General features: G+C 48.7%; 1 pseudogene across 1 annotated transcript; it reads left to right on the top strand.

Moving 5' to 3' along the window:
• Positions 1–14,135: 14,135 nt before the first annotated feature.
• Positions 14,136–21,343, top strand: LOC149459580 (caspase-7 pseudogene; annotated as a pseudogene). Its single transcript, XR_016313258.1, has 3 exons — positions 14,136–14,333; positions 16,095–16,233; positions 19,889–21,343. The product of XR_016313258.1 is annotated as a caspase-7 pseudogene (transcript).
• The last annotated feature ends 2,372 nt before the right edge of the window (positions 21,344–23,715 follow it).

Raw genomic sequence — 23,715 nt, 5'->3', positions numbered from 1 at the left:
AAGTCAGACTTTTGCCTCACCACTACCAGTGTCTTCTCTAACACATAACCAACAGGTTATGGGCCCAGCTCCAGACACTGGAAAAAGGAAAATTACAAGCAAGTAAGTGCTGCATTTACAATCCTACCAAATCCTGTGTGAGGAAACGAGCTGCATCCAATTCACTGAAAGATGGCAAGTGCTTCAGATATGAAGTTTACAATAGCAAAGCTCAACAATACCAACTACCGGCTATGGAAGTTTAAGCTTGAAATGCTGTTATCCAAAGATGACTTGTGGCAGGTACTAGATACACACAGACCCAATGACAACCCGGAAGAATGGGACAGAAAAAACAGGCAAGCAAAAGCAGTCATAAGCCTGTTAGTGGAGGACGATCAACTCATTCATATAAGGAAAGAACACACAGCTAAAGGTATGTGGACTGCATTACAAACACTGCATGAACGTGCAAACCTAAACAGGAAACTATATCTGCTACGTAAACTGTATAAGATGAGGCTGGAAAAAGGGCAGGAAATGGGTGAACATGTAAATGCTATGCTAGAAATTGTGGACCAGCTGGGTGCAATAGGTGAAGAAATGAAAGACAATCATGTAGTAGCACTACTGCTATGCAGCCTTCCAGAATCATACAGTGCCCTTATAAATGCTCTAGAAACTAGACCGGAAACTGAACTGACTCTAGAATATGTTAAGGGAAAATTAATTGATGAATACAGCAGAAGAAAGGAAAATTTGCATAGTGAAGAGAACGAGAGACCAGAGGCAGCTCTGAAGGTGCATGAAGGCATAAGACAAAGCAAAGAAACCAGGGTATGTTTTCGCTGCAAAAAGGCCGGTCACCTGAAAAAGAACTGTTCAATCTGGAAAGCTGAGCAGCGAAAGCGGGAGCTACCCACAAGAAAGAGCTAAAGCAGTCATGAAAGAAAATGAAAGTGCATCATGGAGTGGTACTTTTAAAGTGACTCAGAATAGTACCTCACATGGATGGTACATTGATTCAGGGGCAACAAGTCACATGACAAGCGACGAGACATTCTTCACAGAAATTGATTTTAGTGTAAAAGATAAAGTCTTCCTAGCAAATGGGAAAAGTATTACAGCGGAAGGTAAAGGTCAGGGATTTCTGAACTGCAAAACACCATCAGGGGGCAAGCAGAGCATCCTTGTAAAGAATGTTCTATATGTTCCAAGCCTAGAAGGAAGCCTCCTATCAGTTAAAACCCTTGCAAGCAATGGACTCACTGTCCAGTTCAGAGGTAATGAATGCACAATTCAAAATGGAAAGCAAATTCTAGCAAGAGGAAGATTAAATGAACATCTGTACAAACTCGTCACTGAAAGTGAGAAGGCTAATGGGGCAACTCATAACCCACATGACAAGTGCATCCACCTGTGGCATAGAAGATTGGGGCATCGAAACCCAGAAGCTATAAAGGACTTTGCAAAGAGAGGTCTATCAGAAGACATGAAAATATTGCCTTGCCACACACTCAGCAAGTGCACGTGTTGCATCAAAGCAAAGGCCACCCGAACCTCTCTTCCACAGATCAGTCAGAGTAAAACCATTAAACCCCTGGAACTGATACAGTGATGTGTGCGGACCAATGAAAACCATAAACATGGTGGGAACAGATATTTACTGACTTTCATCGACGATTATTCCAGGTACACAATAATGTATCTAATGAAGCACAAAAGTGAGACATTAGAAAAACTTCAAGAGTTTGTAGATATGACAAGCAACAAGTTTCAAAGGAAACCTGGAATAATACACACTGACAATGGAGGGGAATATATGAATAAAGAGATGGAATCATACCTAAAGAAACAAGGTATTATACACCAAACAACCGTACCATACACTCCTGAGCAAAACGGTGTAGCTGAAAGAAAGAATCGCACTCTTGTAGAAATGACCAGATGTATGATTACGGACGCCACCTTACCTAACAAATACTGGGGAGAAGCAATAATGACTGCAACATACCTACAAAACAGGCTCCCATCAAAAGCTATTGAGAGTACACCATATGAAATGTGGAATAGATCAAAACCTAACGTAGGACACATCAGAGTGTTCGGCTGTAAAGCATATGCCCACATTCCAAGTCAGAAACGCTCCAAGTTGGAGAACAAAGCCATAGAAGGCATTCTGGTGGGCTACAGTGAGCAGAGTAAGGGATATAGAATCCTTTGTCCAAAGACCAACAAGGGCACAGTAAGCTGCAGTGTTTATTTGATGAAAGAGAAGCACCAGATAATACAATTCTTGAAAACTGTGGAGAGGATTTACGCGCTGAATCGGCAAGAGACACTGACCCATGCGAAGCAGGACAAGAGCCAGAACAAGAAGTGGAACTTACAATCAACGAGCCAATAGAACCCACTGAACAACAAGAAATCAGAAGATCCTCTCGAATGACAAAAGGGATACCACCCCGCAGGTTATCATACGCTGCTAAAACACATCAAATGCAGGAGCCAACATCCTGGGAAGACATAGAAACTTTGCCGAGAAGGGAAGCCGATCAGTGGAGAAAAGCAGCTGAAGAAGAAATAAAATCACTTCGAGAAAATAAAACTTGGTCACTAACAGAACTCCCTCCTGGTCGCAAAACCATCGGAAACAAGTGACTGTTCCACTCTCTTCAACTGAAGCGGAATACATAGCAGCAGCACATGCATGTCAAAAAACCATTTGGATTTGTCAACTTCTACTAGACATGGGACTGAATATGTCACAACCCACACCCATCTTTGAAGACAATCAGGGATGCATAAAGCTTACACACTCTGAGAAGATTAACCCAAGAACCAAGCACATTGATGTAAGATATCATCTGCTCAGAGACATGCAAGAACAAGGGGTTATCGACATCCAGTACTGCCCAGCAGAGGAGATGACTGCAGACGCACTCACCAAACCTTTGCCAAGGGAACGTCATTGTTTTCTACAAAAGAGACTAAATGTCATATAATTATGCACATGCCGTTGAGAAGGGGTGTTGGGAATACAACAGCATGTACTATAATGTACTATATAGCATTTGTGTGTTAATATCACTTGACCAGTAGATGGCAATGTACACTAAGGTTATCAGTTGTGCATATGTGTAAAACTTGTTGGTTCTCTCTCTTCCTCTCTTCTCTCCCTTGACAAAGTAAGATGTCTGCTATTACAACCTGCTGAAATGTGCTCTGTATGTTTGCAACTTAGGCCACACAAGTAAAGTCAGACTTCTGCCTCATCACTACTACGCTTCTCGGCCTTTTGGCTAAGATCAAGTGTAGTATCGACCTTGCCTTTAGGGGTGTCCCTGCTTCCAGCTAGGACGTTGAGAACCACTTGCATCTATCCCAGCCATTTGGTCTGTGTGGGGTACCCTCTTCTCGGCCTTGTAGGATCGTCGATTAAATTCGGCTTCACCTGCTTGCTGCTATTGGGTTTGAGGCTTAGCCCCCACACAGAACGAGTTTGTGATCTTCCCCCCCCCTTGTTCACTCTGCGTTACTACCTCCGGGCAGTAGACGCTCAATAGCCTTTTCAAAGGCTAAGCGAGAGTGAAGCCGCCGAGGAAGAAGAAGGAGAAGGAATCCGATCAAGATCTCTGGGAAGCCCTCCTGAGAACTCCTCTGTGACAAGATGGGGAAGAAGCAAACTACGAAGAAGCCACAGAACGCCGCCCCCGCCAAGACCCCGGGAGAAGCCCCCTCCGCCTCCACCTCCACCTCAGATCGCTCCGGCCCTGCAGACGGTCTCCCTCCCCTGGAGCCCTGGATGAAGCAGACAGTCGTGCTGCAGCTGAAAGAAGTGGAAGGCAGGATCCCGGACATGACCCTGGAAGTCTTTGGGAAGAAAATGATCCTTGAACAAGGATTTAGCAAGGCAGAGACCCTGTCGGTGCAGTCCTTCATGAAAGGTATTTTCTTCGTCACTTTTGTTTCCCTACAGGTATGCAGAAGGTACTGGGAGGCAGTGAAGACCTCTGGACCCGACTCCCTCTTCCGAAAGTTCATTGCGAACTCTCCCATCCAAAGGGACGAAAGGCGGATCACGGTGTCCATGAGAAACCCTCACGTCCCTGGTAGAGACATCGCCACCTACCTCCAAAGGTTTTGCGTCGTGTTGAAGGACCCAGTCCGGATACTAGACGCCAACGGCTTCTGGACAGGTAAGTGGGCTGTGTTTTGCAGGCTACTAAGAGAAAGTCCCGCTGGAGATCTCCAACACCTGCAACAGTGCTTCTCCCTGGGATCGTCAACAGGAGTCCTACACTACCCGGACCAACCCCAGTCATGCCGCAGGTGCGGCCAGCCGGGGCACGAGGGTAAGGAATGCAATGTGCTTTCTTGTAGGTTCTGTAGGTCTGCAGGTCACGAGACCAAGGATTGCCCGAGGTCCAGAACCTGCAACCTCTGTGGACGGTCAGAGCACGTCTACAGAGACTGCCCAGAAAGAAGCAGGACGTACGCTGGGGCCCTGAGCAAGGGCCCTGCCACCAAACCAGTGCCACAGAAACCTCCAAAGGACCTGGGTAAGAGGAACCCCCCCCAGGCCCCAGGTCCCCCTGCCCCTGGTCCCCCTGCCCCTGGTCCCCCTGCCCCTGGTCCCCCTGGCCCCCCCTGCCCCTGGTCCCCCTGGCCCCCCTGGTCCCCCTGCCCCTGGCCCCCCCGCCCCTGTTCCCCCTGGGCCCCCTGCCCCTGGTCCCCCTGCCCCGGGCCCGGTTCCACCCCCCCCTGACCTGTCCTCACAGGAGGACTTCCCGCCCCTTCCCCCTGTCACCCCTGTCAGCAACTCTGCGGCGGGGTACAGGAAGCGGAAGAAGGAGCAGGCCAGCCCGGGGTACAGGAAGAAGAGGCGGAAGAAGAGATGGCTCTGACCCAGTCGGAACCAGATCTCTCCACCGACTTCGATGAGGTCCTCAACGAGGTCCTCAATCAGATTGGTCTGGGCCAGGACATTTGTCAGGCTGCAGAGGTCACAGAGGTCGCCCCCCCTCTCCAGGGGAGGTAAGCACAGCCCCTGCCGACTAACCCCTTCATCTCTTTCCCATGATGGCTGAGATATCTATCTTTTCCATTAATGTGAGGAGCATCAAGGACGCGTCTAGGAGGCAGACTGTGCTGACCTTTCTTTCCACACAGCAGAGTGATGTGTACATGCTTCAGGAGTGCGCCCTTCCCCCTCTGAGGAGGTACACTCATTTGTCCTCCCAGTGGACCCACGGTCCCTCCTACTGGTCTGGGGGTGGCGATTGCAAGTCCGCAGGGGTAGCGGTTCTTATCAGGGGTGGACGTTTCACTGTTGACTCTGTCCACGAGCTCGTCTGTGGCCGCCTTTTGGTCATAGACGGCTCGTTGGCGGGGGAGCCCGTTAGGCTCATCAACGTGTACGCCTCCCCGGAGAAGAACGCGCGGCTGGAGCTTTTCCAAACCCTGTGGACGCAACTCGTCACAACGAGAACAGTAGTAATCGGCGGTGATTTTAACTGTCCAATAGAGGAGGATGGGCGCAGCTCCAGCATGTACGCAAAACTCGACTCCACCTCGAAGCTGCTCCGAGAGGTGATTGCGGAGGCTTCCCTGCAGGACGCCGTGGGATCTGTGGGGCGCGGTTCCGTGAACTACTCATGGAGCCGCCCCGACGGATCTGTGCGTTCCAGGATTGACTTTGTGCTCACCTCCAGGGCAGTCAGGCACCGCGGGTTCTCCATGGTTCCCTGCTTTTTCTCTGACCACAGGGCCATTCACTTTCGAGGTGACCTGGGAGAGGGCTTTGCCCCGGGCCCAGGCTCCTGGAAGCTGAATTGCACCCTGCTGGGCGATGAGGAACTGCTAGCGGAGCTCAGGGAAATCTACGGTGCCTGCGAGAGGAGAAGTCTTTCTTTCCTAAGGTAAGCGACTGGTGGGAGTTCGTGAAAGTCAAGCTGCGCAGCTTCTTTCAGGCCAGGGGACGCCAGCAAGTGTGTGCCAGGAGGAAGGAACTCAGGAGGCTGCAGCGTCAGCTGCAGTCCCTGCAGGACCTTCATCACTGTGGCTGGGACGTGAGGCAAGACCTGGAGGACTCCAAGAAGTGCTTGAAAAAGCACTTTGAGGAAGAATCCAGGCACATTGTCTTCCGTGCCAAGGTGGAGCATCTCGAGAAAGGTGAGAAGTGTAACTCTTTCTTTTTCAGGAAACTCCACTCAGGACACACACCCCTGTCGGAGCTGCGCGACAAGACTGGAACACTCCAGAAGGGGAAGGAGGCCGTGATGGAAGTGGTCAGCGACTACTACTCCGACCTCTACTCCCCCAAAGAAACAAACTCGGAAGCGGCCGACAGGTTCTTGTCAGGTATCTCTAACGCTATTGATCCTGCAGGTTTGTCGGCCACCAACGCCCCCTTGACGTTGGAGGAACTGCACTCTGCCGCTAAATCCTTTAGGCAAGGCAGGACCCCGGGCTGCGACGGTCTCCCAGCGGAGCTCTATGTAGCGCTGTGGGATCTCGTGGGCCCGGACCTGCTCGAGCTGTACGAGGAGATGGTGGTGGAGGGCAAGATGCCTCCTTCGTTGAGGGAGGGGATGATCACGATCCTGTACAAGCGTAAGGGGGAGAGATGTGACTTGAAAAATTGGCGTCCCATCTCTCTCCTGAACGTGGACTACAAGATCCTCGCCAAAGTCATGGCGAACAGGCTGAAGGCTGTCATCGGACAGATCATCAACCCGGATCAGACTTGTGGCATTCCTGGCCGCAGGATTGCGGACAGCCTAGCGCTTGTCCGGGACACGGTCCAATACATCAAGGACCGCCGTGTGCACGCGGCCCTGGTCAGTCTTGATCAGGAAAAGGCCTTTGACCGTGTCTCCCATGGGTTTATGTGCAGAGCCCTGCGCCGGTTTGGTCTCGGGGAAATGTTTTGTTCATATGTTGACATCATGTATAATGACATTTGTAGTTCCGTGCAGGTGAACGGCTGGAAGACTGACCCCTTCCCGGTCCTCTCCGGGATCAGACAAGGCTGTCCTCTCTCACCTCTGCTTTTTGTTTGCTGTAGAGCTCTTCGCCGAATGCATCAGACGGAATCCAGAGATCGGGGGAATCACCGCACCGGGACCAGACAGACGGGAAGTGAAGTGCTCGCTCTACATGGACGACGTGACGGTGTTCTGTGCCAACCAGCGCTCCATCGACCTGCTCGTCCAGACCTGCGAGGACTTCGGCCAAGCTTCGGGGGCAAAGGTCAACTGTGGGAAGTCAGAAGTCATGCTCTTCGGAAAGTGGTTCCTGCCTTCTTCTGCATCCATGCCCTTTGGCATCAAGACAGACTTCATGAAAATTTTGGGAGTTTGGTTTGGTGCCGAGGGCGCAGCCCTGAAGTCTTGGGAGGAGAGACTGGCCAAGATGCGTCAAAAGTTTGGACTCTGGAGCCTCAGAGACCTCTCCATCGAAGGGAAGACACTGGTACTCCGCAGCGAGATTCTCCCTGTGTTGCAGTACCTCGCCCAGGCCTGGCCCCCACGGGTCAACACCTGTAAGGCCATCACCAGGGCGGTGTTTCACTTCATCTGGGGCTCCAAGATGGACAGAGTGAAGCGGGCAGTCATGTTCAAGGAACCCCTCAAGGGCGGTAAGGGCGTGCCCGACATCGCCACCCAGCTGAGGGTGTTCTTTGCTTGCAACTGCATCCGCAGAACTTTGCCCAAACGGATTATGGACTCTGGCGGGAACGCAATGTCTCGCTTCTTCCTGTTGCCTCTCTGGAGGTCCCTGGGGTGGGACACCTGGGATAGTTCCATCCCCTACAACTGGGACACTCCTTGGTTCTACTTGGATACCTTCAAGTTCATCAGGGAGCAGGGGCTGCAGGGAGTCAAGCCTGACTTGTGGAAGCCAAAGACCATTTACAAGTTGATCAGAGCAAGCGACATTTTGGAGTCGGATCCAGGCCTGCCTTCAGACACCTGCAAGGTGGTCTGGAGGAATGTTTCTTCCAACATTCTCACCAACAGGCATAAAGACCTGGCATGGATGGCTATCCAGGGGGGATTGCCTCTCAGGACATTTATGCATGCCAGGAACCTGAGCAGATACAGACACTGCCCCTTCTGCATCATCCACGAGGAAACGTCTTACCACGTTTTCTGGGAGTGCTCATTTGCTCAGGCCCTGTTGGGGGCCCTGGAACCTGAACTCAAAGACTTTGTACCACAGACAGCCATCACTCACTTTGGGGTGTTGAATGGACTGTTCTGTGGAACTTTCTCTCTGGAGGACATTGACAGCGCCTGGAGGGTGCTGTGTTGCTTTAAGGACGCTTTATGGTGCGCCAGGAAGCGCCTCATCCACCAGCGGGAGAGGATGTCCATTGAGGACTGCCGCAGACTGATCCTCAGTCTGCTCAGAGACTATTCCTTGATGGACTTTAAGGAGGAAGAGGACGTCTGAAGATTTCCCCTTCCCCCTACTCCCCCTTGTGTGTCTTTGTCCCTTCAATAAAGCTTCGGGCCTGTGTTTCCCCCTTTCTTCCCCTCCCCCCCCACACACCTGTTGCTTATTGTAGATTGTGAATTTCCGTTTTTCGTTTTTCTGCATGACACAGTGACTAGGAAATGTATATTGTATTAGGATGCTACAGTTTTTGGGGTAAGCGGCGTCATGCAGGACGTGGTGGTCCGGGGGATTCATCCTCCGCGCACATCACGTCAGGCATCATACCGCTGAGCGAATGTATTTATTTCTGAATGTATTTATCGTATGCTTGGAACTGTATTGCAATGTGGTGCGCTGCGTCGCAGTACAGGGTGAGATGTACCCCGATTACAAGTAACATGTTGTTTTTGATGCTTCTGCAATAAAAGTATCTTTTCAATCAAAAAATCTGTTCTTATCAGTGTCCAGTGGGGGTGCTCCCGACCATTCTAGCTTTGCGGGGATGGTTGTTGTATAATACCCTCACTGGTATGATGGGGGTTCGGAAATCTGGACCGGAGGGACAGAAACCAGGGAGCGCCACGATTCGCTCTGGGGCCTTGGGAGTAATTCCTCTGGGAAAGCTGGAAAGACCCAGTACCTCCTGATTCGGACGGATCTACCTTGGTCTGGCCAGGGGCTGGGGACGCAAAAAGTCCGCAAACTCAGTGCCCCCTGGGGAAGACGCTCTCAGGGGTGTCACTAGTAACACTTGGGTGTGGGACCCCACGGTGTGAAGATGACACATGGCCACTGTTTTTCACCTCTTTTTGCACAGCGCCCTAAGGACCAGGTCTTTTGGCTAAGTCCAGGGCAATTTTTGCTACGGGCCTCAGGGCCTGGTCTGTGCACAATTCGGCACGGTACCACTTTTTTATTTTCTTTACTATTCTATTTATTTATTATGCACTCCCACGTTTTGTCACTTTTTACTTTACTTATGTGTGTGTTTTTCACGGATGGAGGGTGTGGGTCCTCGGGCCTACCCTGAAGTCTAGGGGGAGGATGTGTGGCCTTTTGGTTCCTTCCTCCCCTGATCCCTAGGGGGCTTTCTCTTCGGGAGAGCCCCCTTGCCTAGTACTGGATGTCCGGCTTCGGCTGGGCATAAGGAACGGTGGTCCACCAGGCCTTTTGGCCAGGAGGACCAAATGGGAACCTTGTCCCTGTCAGGAGCTTCGTGCCCCGGGGGATCAGGGTAACGGTTCAACCCCTCCGGGGGTAGGACAAACACACCCCTAAGTGCACTTTTTCGTGTGGTGTTCGCACTTGCACATTTTTTGTGATCACTTACGGGTTTTTCGTTGTAGTTTGCACGTTTGCGGACTTAAAAAAAAAAAAAAAAAAAAAATCACTACCAGTGTCTTCTCTAACACATAACCAACAAATTATACCTATAGAACTTTTCACATCAGGCAGACAGTCTGTCTGCTGTCCTAGGCTCCAAACCTGTTTTCCCAGAAAGTGATAACCTGATTGCCACACAAAAGATGTCACATCCAGGAACCTGGCTTTAGACTAATTAATGCTAATTAATGATTGAGTCTGTAAGGCCTATTGAGTAGTTGTATATACATACACATCTGTATCCCAGATCAATTGATGACCATTGTTTGTACCATCTATTCATTTCCCTACTGCCCAGGGGCTCAATATACATCCTTAATTACCAGACTGTTCCTTGTTCAAACAATTTTATTAACAATAAACCAGAATGACACAAACAAGGAGACATTGTTAATGTATACTAGGCGTTAAAGTGGCAGTAGGACATAATAAAATGAATGAGGGTCAAGGTATTAATGCCTATACATATCTAACGGAAACAGGTAGATAAAAGTTAACAACAGATCACAATATGGTATCAGCCAATCATAGCAATGTCTCCCAAGTGCATTAAAGAAATAGGGGGAAGTTTGGAGGGGGTCACACAGGGGTGAAAGGGGGGGAAGAGGAACAACAACCATGACTCCATGAACATTCATCAGGTTTACAACAGCCCCTACGTGCTACGTACGAAGGGCTATTGACAATATCCTTGGCGCACAGTACAGAACTCAAGGGAGAAGGAGTGATTTGTCAAAATTAGGGGGGAGGAAGCGCTCTACCCATGGGCTCCATATGCGCAGGAATTTAGGGATCATGTCAAGAATTGTGGCTTCCACCTTTGCATGTATCATGGCTTGTGTTATTCTGGTTTTGACGGCCGCGACACTTAGGGTGGGGGATTTCCAAGATTTCGCTATAACCTGCTTAGCCGCTGTCGTAACTTACATAAGGAGCTTGAACTGCGAATTGGAGATGCCAGGAGGGCATTGATTGAGTAGGGCTGTTGTTGGGTCGGGCCGTATAGTGATAGTGCTAAATGTAGATATCATAGTGAAAATTTAATCCCAAAAGACTCGTGCCACTGGGCATTCCCACCACATATGAAAGTGTGTTCCTGAATCTGTACAGCCTCTAAAACAGTTGGGCGAGTAATTAGGGGTAAATTTTGCGATTCTCGCTGGGACCAAGTACTAGCGGGGTAAAACTTTATAATTTGTTTCCAAAGCTACAATGTTCTGCGAAGATGATTTTGTGTTGGCCCAAATGTGATCCCAATCAGACGGGTCAAGTTTCTTACCTAAATCCACTTCCCACTTATGAGTATACCAAGGGGGGGACGTGGTAATCGAAGTAGTGAAGAGTGAATATAAGCAGGAGATAAGCCCACGTCTATGAGGGTCTTTGCAGCACGCTCGTTCAAAGAGAGACATGGCGTCTGGCCGATTGGTTGTTGTAGCGTATGGGGCGTAAAAGTGTTGTAGCTGCAAGTATCGGAATATCTCGGAGGCCGGGAGGCTATGTGTTTCCCGCAGCGAGGCAAAGGATTTAAACTTATTCCTCTGTAGGAAGTGATGCGTGCGGAGCAAATTAGCAGATGACCAGGCTTTGAACAAAAGGGGTGTCTGCCAGGCCGGGGGAAAAGCCGGGTTTCGTAGAAACGAGAGCATAGGATTATGCAGTGATTGGAGGAGGTAACGGGTTTTCAGTTTATCCCATAAGGATAAAAAGTGAGAAGTGATGGGGTTGGTTATAGAGCGGCGGTCTATGGGCCTCAACCAGAGTAGGTTAGCTGTGGATAAGGGATCACATTCTATCGATTCAAGTGCAACCCATTGAGGGATTTCAAAGGTTGCATGATATTTAGGTAATTGGGCTAAATGCGCTGCTTGATAGTATTTGCTGATGTCAGGTAGGCCTAGACCACCATTGAGCTTAGGGCGGTATAGGGTGGAGCGAGGTATACGAGGACAAGTATCGCCCCATACATAGGAAGAAATGCAACGCTGCAGTGTGCGGAGGTAGTGAGGGGGGACTGGGACTGGGAGGACTCTAAATAGATATAGAATTTTTGGGAGGATTGACATCTTGATAACTGCTATTCTGCCTAGCCATGCGAGGGGGAGGGAAGACCATTTGGTCAAAAGGGCAGAAAGATGGTTTAGCATCGGAAGATAGTTAGCTGCGTAAAGGTCTGGTAACTTAGGGGTCAGTTTGATTCCCAAAAGAGGGATATGACACTGTGACCAAGGGAATGGTAGAATCTGCTTTAGATGCGTCAACTCTAAAGGGGGGAGAGAGATGTTGAGTGCTGTCGATTTATTAGGGTTTATTTTTAAACCAGAGAGCGAGCCAAACGCCTCGAGAAGCCGGAGTAGGGAAGGAGAGGATGTCAATGGAGATGTGAGAAAGAGTAAGACGTCATCCGCAAAGAGACATAACTTATGATGCGTGCCCCCTATCTCGAGTCCCCTGATATTTGGGTTAGCTCTGATTAAGAGGGCCAGAGGCTCTATAGCAGGGCAAAGAACAGTGTTCATATTCTTCATGGTGGTTTCTATGTATTATTATGGACCGAATTTTCATGATGGTTGTTTTAGAATCCATTGCAAAAAACTTTTCAACTTTTTTGTTTTTCTTTACATATTTTGGGTGATGTTAAAAATTCCTCCCTTTTTCTGCTAGTTCTTTAATGGTCCATATTTGGGATGTGGCGAGTGGTGTGTTTAGGATTTGTGCTGTACTAGGTAATACAAAAATCTACTAGTAAAAAACAAACTACATAGAGTGTATTACTTTATTTTATCATGCTGTAAAAGGTCAAAGAAGCTTCATATAGATAGTGTCTCCCTATACAACACAAGTGTCAAACACAAGGCCGGGGGCCAAATCTAGCCCGCCAGGCCATTTCATACGGCTCACACCCCTCCTGCAGTTGCAGGACTCTTCCTGGTCTCCACCCCCAACTTTTTTCAGCAATCGGTGGCAGCAGAGAGGAGGGCAGACCTCCCACACCAGGACCTGTGCTTCTCTGTGCAGATGTGGAATGGCTGTGTAATGTAAAGGGGTCCAAAGGTGCAGGGGCTGTGTAATGTAAAGAGGTCCAAAGGTGCAGGGGCTGTGTAATGTAAAGGGGTTCAGAGATGCAGGGGGTGTGTAATGTAAAGGGGTCCAAAGGTGCAGGGGGCTGTGTAATGTAAAGGGGTCCAAAGGTGCAGGGGCTGTGTAATGTAAAGGGGTCCAAAGGTGCAGGGGGCTGTGTAATGTAAAGGGGTCCAAAGGTGCAGGGTGCTGTGTAATGTAAAGGGGTCCAAAGGTGCAGGGGGCTGTGTAATGTAAAGGGGTCCAAAGGTGCAGGGGCTGTGTAATGTAAAGGGGTCCAGAGGTGCAGCGGCTGTGTAATGTGTAGGGGCTGTGTAATGTAACAGGGTCCAGAGGAGCAGAGGCTGTAGAATGTAAAGGGGTCCAGAGGAGCAGGGGCTGTGTAATTTTATAGGGGTCCAGAGGAGCAGGGGCTGTGTAGTGTAACAGGGTCCAGAGGAGCAGGGGCTGTAGAATGTAAAGGGGTCCAGAGGAGCAGGGGCTGTGTAATGTAAAGGGGTTCAGAGGAGCAGGGGCTGTAGAATGTAAAGGGGTCCAGAGGAGCAGGGGTTGTAGAATGTAAAGGGGTCCAGAGGAGCAAGGGGCTGTGTAATGTAAAGGGGTCCAGAGGAGCAGGGGCTGTAGAATGTAAAGGGGTCCAGAGGAGCAGGGGTTGTAGAATGTAAAGGGGTCCAGGGGAGCAGGGGCTGTAGAATGTAAAGGGGTCCAGAGGAGCAGGGGCTGTAGAATGTAAAGGGGTCCAGAGGAGCAGGGGCTGTGTAATGTAATGGGTTTTCTTGCATTTTACCCACAGGTATAGCTGCTTTTGATTTTTATTAGGCTGTGCATTTTTTTTCCTGATTATTGTGAAAGCGCACCAAAAGTCCCGTGTTCTGCATCTTTGTCGCACTTTCAGAAAGTGGGAATAAATATTTTGGTGTTGAGGGTGACACCAACCCTAGTGACACCACTGTGTCCAGGCAGTGTCAATGCGGAGGAGGTGTGGGACTCACATACTGTATATTTAATGTTATTCAGACCAACCTGGAAAGTAAATAAATGATCTTATCTGTGTGCCAATATTTTAAATTCAGGAAATCTCTACTCTAACCCAAAAATCAAATCTGGAACAGAAAACCTGTAACATTGCCAGGAAAAGTGACTTTTAGGTGAATATGACAACAACAAGTGAGCTTGTAGTAACGTGTTGCAGTTCCTCTTCAGTATACATTGTGGCGGAGGACCAGAAACGATGGAAGAAATAACAGATGTTGTCCTTTCTCTTGTTAGAGGCGAACTCCAACCACCGGGACAGCGCTTGCTTTGCCTACATCCTCCTGAGCCACGGTGAGGAGGGTCAGATCTACGGCAAAGATGGGCTGATACCTATAAAAACTCTGACAACACTTTTCCGAGGAGATAAATGTGAAAGTCTGGTCGGGAAACCAAAACTCTTCTTTATCCAGGTAAGATGGGCACTGAGCTGATATATATATCTTAGTGATTTCCTGCTAGAATGTTACCTTCTTTCCACCACTGTAGATGAATGGCTAGGTGGGACAAGCATCATTCTGGGAGGATGTGAGGGTGCATCCTCCTGCTTGCTTGTCTTGTGCGCAGCCCTGTACCATATGATTACTGTGACCAATCACATTACCAGTAGTGAGGGCTGTCATTCATATAGATGTTGTGTGCAGTGTCACAATTGCAGTGTCACAATTTTTTTTTTCATATTGTCATTAGAGCAAGTGCAGTGTCATGGATAGAGTAGGACAGAGTTAAGATCCTTGTTTTTTCACTTCCTGTCCCAGAGACATAACAGGAAGTGGGAGTAAATCTTTTCAAAGTGGAGAGAACCGTTGGCACCGGAACAGGAGTCCTTCTTGGAAGATTTCCCCTCTATTCCTCCCTCCATCCAAAAACAATTTGGGCTTTCGATATATGTAGCACTATCCCCATAGGAGTCGCTGAGATTTGGGTCCCCCTAAGCTATGCATGGCCAGGCAACACACATTTTCTTCACATTTCCACTTGCACAGTCAACTGAAAAACTAAAACCAGCTCAAGGACTATTTTACTAAGGAGTTAACAACTTGGATGGGATCCAAAGGTATATGGGATGCCCAAGGAACTGTAGGGGGTGTAGAAGTACTCACTGTCCAGTCCTGTTTGCCTGCCGGGTAAAACTGCTTTCAGGCCTTTTTCGCTGGGCTGGCTTCTTCCCGACATACAGGTCATCCACCCTAGGAGACAGAGGGACAGTGGAGACCCTTCTGTCCCAGCAACCAGCCTGTAGCTTGGCTCCCCTCCCAGGGGCTCCCTCCCAGGTTCCACATGCCAGCCTTTCTCTCAGTCTGTCTTTCACCCAACACTGCCTTGCTGCACAGACTCTGCCACATTTATGTGTCGCCCTTGGTCACCATGCCCGACCTGTTCCCAGGGGTTTGACCAAAGTCCCCTAAACATGCAGATCTGGGCCTCCACCCGTTTTAGACAGTTTTCTAAGCTTTTGGAAAGGTGGGAGGGCACCAGAAGCCCTGACCTGTTAGAGCCTCCCAGCCTGTCCTGAGGTGACCTCACTACCTCACTCTCAGTTCGACTCATCCTAAGCTGCTACCCAGCCTCTAACTAAAAAAACAACAAAGCCTATCTACCTAGAGGGCACTACATATTCCCTAAGACATTGCATGCTGTGCCAGTGTTGGTGGAGGAAGGGAAAAGGAAGTAATTTTGGATTTGGTGTTACTTTGATTTGCATTGCCAGCCCATGAATTCCCAATCTCCTGCCAGAATTCGCTGCCTTCCGTATCCAATACAATTAAAAGAGAAGTGTGGTTTTTGGCTTTTTATTTTACTCACCTAGGTGGATGCAGCATCTGTCCCCTGCCATCTCCAAGACTGGGAACTGATCGATCAAAGATCGTTGATCGCTCAGTTCTCAGTGTTCTGTGAACAGTCTGTCAGTGACTGTTGTTTTGTTTTGCCCTAACCAGTGCTGACTGGAGTTGCAGGCTGTGGAGAGGCAGGAGCATCTGGCTCAGCATCTTGCTGAGAGGTTGAGTGAGCCATCTACTGGTCCAGGCAACTGGGTGGATCACGACTTGAAAGTCAGGATCTTTCCCCAGCTTGGACTAGTCAATCGACACTAGCCAACAGTACGAGAAAGCAGTCCTGTAATCCACAGGAGAAGCTGCAAATTAATGTCATGAATTGAATGTCTATTTCAGGCTTGCCAAGGTCCAAAGCATGACAAGGGGGTGCAGACAGACGATGGACCAGCCAACAGCTCCCTGGAGGTGGATGCCCATTCTGGAGACAGGATCCCAGTGGAGGCGGACTTCCTTTGTTTCTACTCCACCGTACCAGGTAGAGTCCTCTAATACGACAGAGATACTTATAGTAGAATTCCAGGTTTACTCTGAATTTAAATAGTCATACTGGCCCAAGCGAACAATTTCCATTACAGAATGATGAGGCCGCTGTGTGTGCTGTACTAGAGAGTAGTGGCAACAGCTACAAACCTTAAGCAGCAGTACAGGTAACTGGCCATCTGCTACCACAACTAAATTCAGTCAGCCTCAGTGTTTCTCCACCATTCAGGAGATGTCTTCTACTTTTATCATTCAATAAAAGACTGTCTTGAACCATCCGGCAGTATCTCTAGCAACCCACAGAATGGGATTCCCCAGGGCGCGGGGTCTAAGCCCCAGTCTGCTTATTCACCAGGGCCCCTGATGGTGGGGATGGACTTGGAGCAGACTGAGACCAGGTCGCGACCCCTGAGTGCACCCGACTGTGGTAGAGGGAACCGCCGGAGGTATGTATCGGAAGAGAGCCTGATGTGAAGAGGCTGGCAGACCTGGGCAGTGGTGACTGGATCCGTGCAGGATGGATGGATGACAGAGTACGTGTAGCGTAGTCAAGCAGGCCGGGTCGGTAACAGCAGAGGCAGAACGGTACAGAGCAGCAGACAGAGAGTAGTCGGGTCACAAGCCAGGTTTCAGCAACAGGAGGTCAGGTAATCAGGAGTAAGCAAAGGAATAGTCAGACGAGCCAGGGATCAGAGCAGGAGATGGTCAGCAGAGGTCAGGATCAAGCAGGGTCGGCAACAAGGTATCTCACGCAGGAACAGATGAGCAGGGAATGAAGACCATACGGCAATGTGAGCATTGCACGAGCTGGTTTAAATAGCCCGGCGCCAACAGGCGCGCCTGGGTCCTAGTGCCTGCCCGACCATCATTGGTGACAGGCGCGCCTGGGTCCTAGTGCCCGCCTGCCTGTATGTCTTGTTGGGATCCTATGACTGTGCAGATTCGTGCGCCATGGTGATCTCTGGGATTCCTGACAAAGACTTTCTGTAATAGGCAGAGTTCGAAATGGTGACCCCATCCACCTTCCTCTCCACCTAAGCAAATCAGTTTTGTATGGTGGAGAGTCCTGGATGGTTGAGGAACCTTCAGACCATCTGTCTAATTCCAGCAGCAGACAGGAAGTCACCCAAGTTACTGCTGGAGCACAGCGCCACTCGCTGTATGTAGCTGATCCTACAACAGTATAGTACAGAGCGGCTGCATCTGTTAGTGATGGAAATTGTTTTGGCCAACTTGACCCAATCTAACTAAAGTCAAAGTAAACCTGGAATTCTGCTTTAAAATTGGTCTTTCTTAGATCTTTTTTGAAAAGCGGGGCTTACGTAACCCTTTCACTGCTGAAGCTAATATTTTTCATTTTGCGCACACATACTAAAATGTACATTAACAAGTTCCAGACTTTTGGTGCCCAAAATAAAACTCCTCATTGTACACCGGACGTGTGTAGCATGTCCAGTCTCTCTGCCCTGCTTCTGGGACCCCATTCCCAGCATTCGGTAATTGTCAGCTTTGATTATGCAAAGCTGGGACGGTTGTATAAGAAGGTGTCGGCAGCTTCAGCTGTCAGCCTCATTTCTACTTCTGAGAACCCCTTTTTTCTTGCAATTGCCAGTGCAACTTTCTTGCCACTTTCATACAATATTAGTCCAAGGGACTCTTAAGTTGCATTCAAGTGGCATCAAGTTGGTGCAGGAATCTTTTAAAAAGTTGATTGGAACAGCTGCCATTGAAATGAATGTGTTTTCACTTGTCGTGCGACTCTGCATGTCATAAGTAACATGCCAAGTAGCACCAGTGTGAAGCGGGGTTTAAAAAAGCATTTGTGAATCTGTGTTTATAAATAACGCTTACACAGATACAAAATCTAAAAAGATGCAATGTAACATTGTTACTTTTTTAGATCTTTCTGTTCATACATCAGCAGGTCAAAGGGATGAACTTCGATCTGCAGATGATGTCATTTAAAGCAAAGTAAAAAAAAAGTTAAAATGCTCCTCTGCTTCACCCTTTATTAACCCTTAGCTTACTTTAATCAGCCTAATTAACTCTTTATTCTTCTCTCTTCAACTATTATTTTCCTGCTAATTTTTTTACTATTCTAACTATTAATATTTAAACTTTTTTTTGTTATTTTTACACATTTCCCTTTTTTTTTTTTTAAATAAAAAAATAAAAAAAAAATAAAACATTTTAGGTGTACATACCTTTTGCATTGCTTTATACAATAATCATAATTTAAACAGGACAAATTCCGGAATAAAATGTGCAGCAACACTATTTATATTAAAATGAAAACTTCTCTAAAAGATGTAAAAATTGCTCTGGTCATACATTGGAGGTGAACAGGTGTGGGAGGTGAAGTGGTTTAACCCCAAAATATTAAATCTTTTCTGAAAACAGAGACTCTGGAGCATAAAATGGTTGTAGCTGCAGTTTTTATGCAACATGCCATTTGCCTTACTGCTAGTCAAATCTAGATTCTAAGCAAAAAACTTTTTGCTCCAATTCCTTTTAAACAATATCATTCGAGCCGGCTTCATTAGTAGAATACATCACTCGCCGTGATTGGCCCAGTGCAGGGGCGGACTGGCAACTCATGAGGCCCCCGGGCAATAGGGGATCATGGGGCCCCTGTGTCCTTGCCCAAACTCAAAAAAGCCTATGAAAAAGGTACCAGGGGCATCTCATGGGGCCCCCTACTGACCCTGGGCCCTCGGGCAGTGCCCGAATTTCCAAATGGTCAGTCCGCCCCTGGCCCAGTGTATACTGTATGTAGCCGCAGCTACTGTACATACATGCATCCAGTGGGCTGATTACAGTCGGGACGTACCGGTATGTTTTGAAACCGCTTGGCTCAGCGCAGTATACTGTATATACCGCACATCCAGCGGGCTGACAGATTAATCTCTCATAGGGACATTTGTTTTGAGCCAGCTTGGCTCAGCGCGGTACACTGTATGTACATTACTGCACATCCAGCCAGCTTGACCCAAACAAACTCAAGGTTCACATTTTATATCCGGCGTATAAGACGACCCCCAATTTTTGGGGTATATTTTTAAGTATAAAAAGTAGTCCTATACGCCAGAAAATACTGTGTGTGCGTGTGTGTGTGTGTATATATGTGTGTGTGTGCGTGTATATATGTGTGTGTGTGTGCGTGTATATATGTGTGTGTGTGTGCGTGTATATATGTGTGTGTGTCTGTATGTATGTATGTATATATATATATTCCACAATTTTACAGTTGTCACAAGAATGGGAATGGATGGGAAATTGTTCCATGGAACAAAAGGACTGTTCCAGTGTCACCTGTCCAAAAGGAGAATCCCCCCCCCCCCCCACATACACTTTGAAAGGTGTTGAGTAGCAACCTCTACACTCACTGTAAGAGAATGTGAAGGGAAATTTCTCCAATTGGATACACTGACCGGGTTTTAATCACTCCATCTAAAGCCAAAACTTTTTTTTTGTTTTGGGTACACTATAGGTCTGCTTAGATGTACATTTTGGTGAAAGTGAAGTGGTGGCGTGAATTATGAACCGCTGCTAGGTACCACTCTTTAGAGGAATAGGAAGGTTCACTTTAAAGGCTTGTCCACCTTTGAAATGGCAAGCATTGTAATACGCTCCTGTGTCTTTCTGCATAGGCTACGTTTGCTGGAGGAATACAGACGAGGGCAGCTGGTTCATACAGGCCCTCTGTGATGTTCTTAACCAATATGGGAAGCAGCTGGAGATGAATCATATCCTGCTTCGGGTCAACAACCTGGTGGCCACCAAATACGAGGGGAAGTTCGGCCAGAAGCAGATTCCCTGTATGGTCTCTATGTTAACCAAGGAACTTTATTTCTAGACCTCTTACATTGTGGCTTCTCAGTGCTCCTCCGTGGTCTTACGCCTGAGGGCCCGGGGTCAGTAGGGGGCCCCATGAGATGCCCCTGATACCTTTTTCATAGGCTTTTATGAGTTTGGGCAAGGACACAGGGGCCCCATGATCCCCTATTGCCCGGTGGCCCCATGAGTTGTCAGACCGCCCCTGATTTGAGGGTATAGTCACCCTAAAGATGTGTAGTTACCTGTACAGAGGTATAGAAGCCCATACAAAGGTAGAGTTCCCCTAGAAAGCTGTAGTCACACTTAGAGGTGCAGGAGTCCATACAGTGGTGTTGGAGCCCACCCAAGGGTGCAGTCATACAAGAGGTACAATCCCTGATACAAAAATTTGGTAGCCCATAACTGAGACGTAATAGTCCATAGAGAGGCATAGTTGCCCAAACAACTACATAGTAGCCTATTCATAGGTGTAACCACCAATATAAATTAAATAACTCAAGCGCTTACTATGGTGAATAAAAAACAAAAATATAAATATCAGTAACATATGAATACTGTAGCCGTGCACACAACCCATGTCTCAGTGGGGCAAATAATAATAAGAATAAAAGGTGAAGAAAAAAATGCTGTGCCACATCAACATTGCACAATGCCTATAAATCAAGAAATGTGAACATTTAGAATATAATACGAAAACCAAAAATCACAAAAACAAGAAATAATTATTGAATCAACCAAAAAGTCATTATAAACTCAAGTCCAATCAAAGTAGTGTTCTTCTGTGAACCCTCCTGTGGATAACGAAAAATATGTGCAGCTGTCACAGATTCCAGGGAGAATACATCCTCCACCATGAATCTGCACCTCACACAGTGTGACTTCACATTGTACAATGTTACGGTCTAACTGCACTTTTGGTCCCAATTGGACTCAGAAGATCAGCTTGTTGAATGAAGACTGCAAAGTGAGCTCCCTCCTGATAAACGTCTTGGTGTCATCCGTATTCCTCATTAAAAAGATCTCAACACAGCGCTTTATCCTTTTAAACGTTTATTAAGCAATAAAACATACGAAATGCTCTCACGTTCTGGAGGTGCATGTCAAAAAAAACGTCACCATACGGACCCTGCATTCACTATATCCGCTCTCCCCGGACCCTGCATTCACTATATCCGCTGTCCCTGGACCCTGCATTCACTATATCCGCTCTCCCCGGACCCTGCATTCACTATATCCGCTCTCCCCGGACCCTGCATTTACTATATCCACTCACCCCGGACTCTGCATTTACTATATCCACTCACCCCGGACCCTGCATTCACTATATCCGCTGTCCCTGGACCCTGCATTCACTATATCCGCTCTCCCCGGACCCTGCGTTCACTATATCCGCTCTCCCCGGACCCTGCATTCACTATATCCGCTCTCCCCGGACCCTGCATTCACTATATCCGCTGTCCCTGGACCCTGCATTCACTATATCCGCTCTCCCCGGACCCTGCATTTACTATATCCACTCACCCCGGACTCTGCATTCACTATATCCTGTCTCCCCGAACCCCGCATTCACTGTATCCACTCTCCCTGAACCCTGCATTCACTATATCCGCTCTCCCCGGACCCTGCATTCACTATGTCTGCTCTCCCCGGACCCTGCATTCACTATATCCGCTCTCCCCGGACCCTGCATTCACTATATCTGCTCTCCCCTGACCCTGCATTCACTATATCCGCTCTCCCCGGACCCTGCATTCACTATATCTGGTCTCCCCTGACCCTGCATTCACTATATCCGCTCTCCCCGGACCCTGCATTCACTATATCCACTCTCCCCAGACCCCGCATTCACTATATCTGGTCTCCCCTGACCCTGCATTCACTATATCCGCTCTCCCCGGACCCTGCATTCACTATATCCACTCTCCCCAGACCCCGCATTCACTATATCTGGTCTCCCCTGACCCTGCATTCACTATATCCGCTCTCCCCGGACCCTGCATTCACTATATCCGCTCTCCCCAGACCCTGTATTCACTATGTTTGGTCTCCCAGGACCCTTCACTCACTATATCCGCTCTCCCCGGACCCTTCATTCACTATATCCGCTCTCCCCGGACCCTGCATTCACTATATCCGCTCTCCCCGGACCCTTCACTCACTATATCCGCTCTCCCCGGACCCTGCATTCACTATATCCGCTGTCCCTGGACCCTGCATTCACTATATCCGCTCTCCCCGGACCCCGCATTCACTGTATCCACTCTCCCTGAACCCTGCATTCACTATGTCTGCTCTCCCCGGACCCTGCATTCACTATATCTGCTCTCCCCGAACCCTGCATTCACTATATCTGGTCTCCCCTGACCCTGCATTCACTATATCCGCTCTCCCCGGACCCTGCATTCACTATATCTGGTCTCCCCTGACCCTGCATTCACTATATCCGCTCTCCCCGGACCCTGCATTCACTATATCCACTCTCCCCAGACCCTGTATTCACTATGTTTGGTCTCCCAGGACCCTTCACTCACTATATCCGCTCTCCCCGGACCCTTCACTCACTATATCCGCTCTCCCTGGACCCTGCATTCACTATATCCGCTCTCCCCGGACCCTTCACTCACTATATCCGCTCTCCCCGGACCCTGCATTCACTATATCTGATCTCCCCAGACCCTGCATTCACTATATCAGCTCTCCCCGGACCCTGCATTCACTATATCCGCTCTTTCCGGACCCCGCATTCACTATATCCGCTCTCCCCAGACCCCGCATTCACTAGATCTGGTCTCCCCGAACTCTGCATTCACTATATCTGCTCTCCCTGGACCCCGCATTCACTATATCCGCTCTCCCCGGACCCTGCATTCACTATATCCGTTCTCCCCGGACCCCGCATTCACTATATCCGCTCTCCCCAGACCCTGCATTCACTAGATCTGGTCTCCCCGAACCCCGCATTCACTATATCCGCTCTCCCCGGACCCCGCATTCACTATATCCGCTCTCCCCGGACCCCGCATTCACTATATCCGCTCTCCCCGGACCCCGCATTCACTAGATCTGGTCTCCCCGGACCCCGCATTCACTATATCCGCTCTCCCCGGACCCCGCATTCACTATATTCGCTCTCCCCAGACCCCGCATTCACTAGATCTGGTCTCCCCGGACCCCGCATTCACTATATCCGCCCTCCCCGGACCCCGCATTCACTATATCCGCTCTCCCCGGACCCCGCATTCACTAGATCTGGTCTCCCCGGACCCCGCATTCACTATATCCGCTCTCCCCGGACCCCGCATTCACTATATCCGCTCTCCCCAGACCCCGCATTCACTATATCTGGTCTCCCACAGTACACACAACATGGAAATGCAATTATGCGCAGCTTGCCACCAAGGCTCTATTCTATCGGGAGATGAACTGTGGAAAAGGGAAGGATCAGAAGTCACTATCAACCAGCTTTTTACCCAATGCAGAGGATTAACCCCTTAGGTCCCACAGTGAGTATAACAAGGACGCTTTACTGCATCTACAGACTGATTGTACTGTTGGGGGTTTAGTAACACTGTAAAGGTCTTACCATGGATGACTCCTAAAAAATACATTACCTGTAAGGTTGATTTGATGCATCAAAGTG

The sequence above is a fragment of the Staurois parvus genome, unplaced genomic scaffold, assembly GCF_062004578.1.
Source record: "Staurois parvus isolate SC_StPar_1 unplaced genomic scaffold, SC_StPar_1.0 ptg000254l, whole genome shotgun sequence".
Taxonomy (NCBI): Eukaryota; Metazoa; Chordata; class Amphibia; order Anura; family Ranidae; genus Staurois; species Staurois parvus.
Note: the sequence above shows the minus strand (reverse complement) of the source record. Positions and strands in the feature narration are given on the sequence as shown.